Raw genomic sequence first — 7,069 nt, 5'->3', positions numbered from 1 at the left:
ATGATAGTTACTGATGACTATCATGGTCTCTTTAAGGTCTCATTGGTTATTGTTATAAATTTCATATAAGTATTTTGATGTAAAGGTCATGTAAAAACCTAATTGTAATATACAGTCATAGTTGAACTATTGAGGTCAAATCTATTATGAATGTAACCCCACTGTGATTGATGTAAGTTTGAGTCCTTGGTAATAGGAAAAGACATATTTAGTTGAGTCATAGATTCATGTACTTCATTGCACATCCTTCATAATTTTCAGTGTGTGCTCAGAGGGAGCATGGTCAATATTCAGTGTTCATACTCAGTAGATAAAATCTACAATGCTCATGTCAAAAAAGGGAGAGAAGCCTTCATTCAACATTGGTCAACCCTTTGCCCTTGATGTCAAAGGGGGAGAGTAACTTGGTGTTTGAAAATCTTGGTGCTTAGCTTGATGTGTTTTATAGGTTGTGGTGACCAAACACCAAACTAGTTGCCATCAAGTCCAAAGGGGGAGATTGTTGGAATTATGACTAATGTGTTGTCCTTGATAGAAACCTACTTGATGAGTTGTATTTTGATGGAAACCTACTTAATGAAGATGTCAACAAGATGTGTCTACATGTGACAGAGAGTTTGGTCAAAGGAATAATAGTTTAGAGACAGAGGAATGATAAAGATGAAGTTTGATTAAGTATATGTAGGTTCTATGAACCAAAGCCACATACACACACAGGTATGAAGAAGAAAAGGCGCGTACAGTTTCTGCACCATGGTATTCTACATACCAAGGGTGTTTACCATAGTATTGACCCATAGTATTAGGCCCAACAACGAATATTTGATTCTGTCAAAGAATACCATCGATATTAGTGTGGTTTTGACCTGTGGTATTGGATAAGGGAAAAGTTATATAAGGAGATGAAGATCAAATTATTTTGTGTGCAAGTAATGAATATTTCATGAATAGTTAGATATGAAGGAAGTGTGCATGTAATGGGATATTAATGATTTGTTTGGTTTGAAACTACGTATGCACCCGATAATTTGATGATGGATCAAATTCAATAGATATGAAATGACTATGTATTGAATAATCTGCTTATGGGTTGATTTTATCTGTGATGATAATGTTTTGATGTGTGATTATTTTGTGTATGTCGAGATATGGGTATGTCTGAAGTCTATTGTGCAGCGAAGGTTTGTGTCAATAACTACAAATCTGTACACAAGTATGATAACTTGAAAGATGCATACATACACATGTTTAACACTGGTAAGTCGTGTATCAATTCAAATCTGTACGCAAGTTTGGTTTTGTTATAGACATTTTTGGACCCTACAACCCCAAGCATGGAATGTCCATAAACCAAGAGCTCCTAAGTCCCTAAAAGTGTTTTTCTAACCCCTAAAGGAACAAGGTCAACAGATTACAGCTTCTCCCAGAAGTTCTCCATGAAAAACTGCTCAAAATTGGTCAAAACAGGATCATTTCAGCTGCTCCACTGGCCAAGTGCGTTGCATCTCACCTAAATACACTGTGAGGGTGCGTTGCATTTCAAATATCCCTTCTGTGGGGTGAGATGGGCGAGAAATGACAAATGGCAGTGTCATTCCGCGAGGTGGAGAGGCAATGGAAGCTTCCAGAATCTTCTCCTGTGACACTTGCCTCACTGAATTCGACCAAGGATGAGTAAGAGACCATCAATCTCCAAGTGGAAGTAAGAACTATCAGAGGGAAGACACTAATCAAACCATGAGCTGACTCATCTCCATTACAGACATCTATATATGGATCCCTCATCCCAGAGATCCAGAGGCTGTAATTTTGCATATTGTAAGGAATTGTTGTTGGTTTCTTGAGACAAACATCAGATTGTTGGGTGATCTAAGCTTTTTTTGAGGTGAAGAGGGGCTTCTTTGCTGAGAGGTTGATGCTGGGTCAGAACAACTGGTTGTAACTCCTCTTGGCTCTTTCTTGTTTTATCAATAAAAGCTATTCAAGTTTTCCTCCATGCTCTTGTGTCATTGATGCTTGTTACATTTGTATGGTCAATTTACATCTGATCCTAGATTGTTTATGATTATAGATCCATGTCTTTGTATATTGCTATGCTTCTGTGATCTTACAGGTACTTTGTGAAGCTAGGCGTGCAAGGGAGCAGGTAGCTAAAGACTATCAAAGAAGAGGGGAATCAAATTAGGAGATTAGCGCAAGACAGAGGTTGGTCTTTCTGTTCCTCTCTATCTATAATTCATAAAGGAAAAACGAAAGTAGCTTTTCTCTGTTTGTTTCTAAGGCAGCTGTCACACCTTAGTGGGATAGAGTAGTTATATATAGACACTTTCCCTGTAACAAAATGGCGACTCCACTGGGGAAGATAATTAGTTTGTTTGTTTATCATTCTTTGTTGTTTGTTTCATAAACTTACAAGTAGCATTCGAACTGCATTTGCCATAACAAATGCAAAGTAGATAATTTCTATTTCAATCCATCTACTGGATCTGTTTATGAGTTAAACAACTGATTCACAAACTATCTGATTGCCCTTGTGATAGCTCTTAGATCCTCCTTAGATCTACCCCTGATTGTTGCATTACTGATTGCTTTTTGCTCGGCTAAAACCCAAGAACTGAACTGCAAACTGTGATCCGGAACCCAAACATAGTCTCGTTTCTGGCCCAACGCAGGTATTGTTCAGAGAATCTGAACTTCAGCGCACTTCCCGAGTGGACAAGCTGCGCTGCATTTCAAATTCTCTGTGTTGCAGGTGCGCTGATCAGACTAGGCCCTGTGCAATTTTGGTTTCTGTGATTCATTCTTTCCAGTTCTATTCCTGAATTTTGTTGCCTGTGATCAGTATATGTCTGTTTGAAACCCCTTTTCCTTGCTGTTATTCCACCTCCTTTGTACAAAATAACTGTAAATGTTTTTGTGTGTTTATTGAGTCATTTACAGTTCTCCTTTGCAAAAGTAGCATAATCGTACTGTCGTCCTTTGATTTGAAACTGTCGCAAGTGTCGATTTCAATCGTAGGAAAGAGTTTGATTGCTGTTGATGGTCGATTATCTTGTTACTATTGTTTTTGGTCTGAATTTGTAATTTTCTAGCATCAAGAACAAGTATTCATTTTAAAATCGTAAGGTGTTGTGATCGTCTCCATTTTTTATTTCGAAAAGAAACTTGTTGATATTTGTCGCTTGAAAAGAAATTCAGATTTGTGCATCAACTTTCTTTTTAGCATTCATATACTAAGAAAGTCAAAAACTAATACATGCATGTGCATTTGCATATAGACAGTCTGATTGGCTTGATTTAGGAAAGTGCATTTAGAGTGTGCTCTTTGCTCTTTGTGAAAAGATTATGTCTTTCTTTTCCTTAGTAGCTAGTATTTTCATTGCACAAAGAAGATAAAAAGTTTGTTTATCATCTTAGATTGCATTTTAGGAATTACATCTACATCTCGCGGTGAACCTGAAAGGCAAACTTCATAAACAAGATCAACTTAAAATAAATTCAATGAATCTAACAACGCTTTGGAACTTAATGCACAACATTTAGAAGTCTAGGCTAGAGACGTATTCCAGCGTTGTAAAGCCTGGTAACTGTTGTTCTCACTGATGGTTGGGTGATTCCTCCACTTTGAGACGATAAGTGCTAGTATGGACTTGTGCTCCCACGTACCGTCGAGTATATTTTGGGAGACCCCAATAGGCTTAATCCTTTATCCATAGGAAGCCATGTCTACCGCCCTATCGATCGCAATGCACTGAACACAACATTCAGGAAGATTGACTGTCGTACCATAAAAAGTATTCTGCAGTTTTGCGATTGGTTTGGTAATCCCTCTACCTAGATTTCCAGAGCAGTCCCTTTCATTCCTTTTCAGACTGCTTAACAGAAAAGGTCCATCTCAGCACTTGTCACTTCAGGCTCATTAAAAATCAAAGTAGACTAGAGTCATCTTTTGTTTTTTCTCGACTCTTAAAAATTGAAAAAACAAGTTGTGTCAAAGCGTCTATAATTTATTTTAAACGGAATACTCATTACCCCTTTCCTACGTTGATCTTGGGTTGAGAAAATGGAGTCCACCAACCAAGGAATTCCCCTTGGAGGAAATCCTAGCCCCTTCTCCTCTTGGGGAGATGTCGGTGCACCCCATATGGCCACATTGTCACTTCCAGGACTGACAATTGGTTTGCCTGTATGGCTCTTCTCAACCACTGTCGTTCAGAACACCACAATTCCTAAACAATCGAATCAGCAACTAGACGAGTCCAGAGTTACCCACCAACCTTCTACTTCCTCTAATTCTTCCTCTCCTCCTTCCTCTTCACTTGATGGGGCTAGTAAAGCCAAAAGTCAAGTACCTAAGGAGAAGAAGGAAAAGAGGAAGAAAGAGAAGAAGAAGAAGGAGCCAAAGGTGAATGGGGGCAAATGAGTGTCGTCTAGCGAAAATCCACACACTGCACCGACCAGGCCTAAATCGCCATGTGTCATTTGCAAAGGAGACCACTATCACAGAGATTGTCCTTGCATCCCTTGGATCTTAAGAGACTGGTCTCCTCGTTTGCACAACCCGGTGTCGTCAACCTCTGATGGTCATGTTGAAAACACACCGTCGACTAGTGAAAGTGAAGCCCCAGGACAAAAAGGAAAACATATATTTCCTTGTAAACTGTGTGAAGGCGATCATGTCATACACCGTTGTCCCTTCTTAGACGAAGCTAAAAGAGTTTTGGACGATCGTCCGGTTTCACCGTTACGACTTCCTCCTGGATATAAAAAACTCTTGCCGAGTCCTTCACCGGTTGAAAATCCGGCTGGCCCGCTCAAGTGGTCGGCTGAAGCAGCTATCATTGAAGATAAACCATCTGAACCCATACCAGACGAAAGTCAAAAGGTCGAGGCGGCAGTTGACCCGGTCTTGCCTTCAGAGGTTCCATCTTCAGATGATACAGTCACTGAAGAGAACAAGGAGGACACCGTCCAAATTCTTTTCATAAGCAAAGACTCCAACGAACATGGGGGAAATTTACCCGTTCCTTTACCGCAGGAAGGAAGTTCGTCAGAGTCGTACCCAGCCGTCTATTCGGTCCCACCTCCAGGCAACCTAGTTGTCTCCTTCGACTGGAATCAACTAGGCAGACCCCATTTACCAGCTAGTATACCATTCCGAATCATTGTTCAAATATATAGAATGGTTATGGTTGGTACCATCATAGATGAAGGGGCTTCTGTGAGTATCCTTTCCTCAACTGCTTGGAAAGTGCTTGGTTCGCCATTGCTTTTGCCTGAGATGAGAAATCTAATAGGTTTTGATAAAGGAACCAGTCGACCATTAGGGATCCTTCCCAATGTGCCCATAACATTGAGAGGGAAAACAGTTCATATGAACATAATGGTAGTTCAAGGACCCCTGGATTACAATCTACTCCTTGGACGAGACTATATTTATTGCATGGGATCAATTGTCTCCTCACTCTTTAGAGTAATGTGTTTTCCACACGAAGGAAGAGTGGTCAAGCTCGTAGACCAGTTTTCATTCCCCAGATCATACAGAGAAAATAGTCATATACCATCCCTAAATGGTATTTTCACGCAAGAAATGTCTCAATCCCCGGTCCATCCACCCGATGAGTGCGAGTGATTCGGGGGGGCATGACTGAAACCCAGGGGGCATGCACCCTGGTCTACTTCGGCAGGAAAACTTCGGGTATAGGGTAGGTTTCCGCGAGAAAATATGACTAGTCTGTACTCCCATCCGTGATTGGAAGAGGGGGTTATTCTAGAACAAGATTCTCTTGTCAAAGTTATGTGAGTGGAGTAGCCTCCTTCACTCACCTTTGTCTATTTCGGTAGACATCGCCGAAGAAGTGTTTTGTTTGCGCTGTGAATAGAATGATCTTTGGGTAACCTGTAAGAGGTAGGCTTCTCTCGGTAAAACAAATGTTTTAACGGAATAAAGAAGGGGTAACCTTGAAACTCTGTTTTATACCTGGGGGCATGCAAACCTTTTGGCTTGCAAGCGAAGAGTGACTATTTATTTTTTAAATTTGTAGGTCCTCTAACCCTTTAAACTCGTAGGATTGGTCGTTTCCTAACTTGCATAAAGAAAGGATGTGGGGCAAAAATCTAAAAGTTTCCGTTTTTATATGAGACATTCTTATCACACAACTGGATTAATCGAGCAATGTTACCGAAAGGTTCAAGCTCGTTAAAAAATAAACCCGCATCGAGCAGTTTTAGCACATAGTTCAAGCTCGTTGAAAAATAAACATAAGCCATGAGCAAACGTTTCCCCCCGCGTTTAAGCTCGTTAAAAAATGAACTATTCCCTGGTAAATAACCATCGTGAATGTAGTACTTCAACCATTAAAGCCTTGGTCGTGTTTGCACCATCACCTCCACTTTTGCATTGGCCGATCATTCACCTCCATTTGATTGTTTACCCATTTTGAGGAACAACTGCGAAGAGTGATTTCACTAGCCATCCTTGTAACACTGCCGTGATTGGAAAATTCCAAACCTTACCTGGAATCAGTTGCTACCCATTTTATCACTCGTTCCTCAAAAGACGAGTCTCCTTTAAGCTCTTTTCAACTGACTCGTAAAATATGAAAATATTGCCGAGCCATTGGCCTCTCCAGCTCGTTAAAGGGACAGGAAGTGCTATCCCTCCTCTAAATTTTAATCTTTTTGGACCTGAGGGATTATTACACAAAAATATCGAGCGCTTGTTTTGTTCGGCTCGTTAAAAGTATCGAAAATTCATCCATTTTGTATTGTTTTATAATTTTTTGGACTTAAGGGATTAGATGACGAAAAAGGAATTTTGGAGTTACCTTTACGTTCCTTTTCAGACTCTCTAAAATTGAAAAGGACCGAGTTATCTTTGTCATTAAACTCGTTAAAGATTAATAGCGACAAACTTGTCTATAGACGAGAATGAGTTTCACTATCGCTAGGCTCGTTAAAACATAGTGATGGGTTTGCCCGAAGGGAAAATTATAAAACAAGAATATGTTATCCTCCTCAAGCTTGAAAAAAATAAAGAGGTACTGGTCAGCAATGACTGGGGAAAAAT

The sequence above is a fragment of the Pinus tabuliformis genome, chromosome 4_1 (genome assembly GCF_031772625.1).
Source record: "Pinus tabuliformis cultivar Carrire ecotype Pingquan chromosome 4_1, CPIR1, whole genome shotgun sequence".
Lineage (NCBI taxonomy): Eukaryota > Viridiplantae > Streptophyta > Pinopsida > Pinales > Pinaceae > Pinus > Pinus tabuliformis.
The sequence above is the reverse complement of the archived record's forward strand: the minus strand, read 5'-3'. Positions refer to the sequence as shown.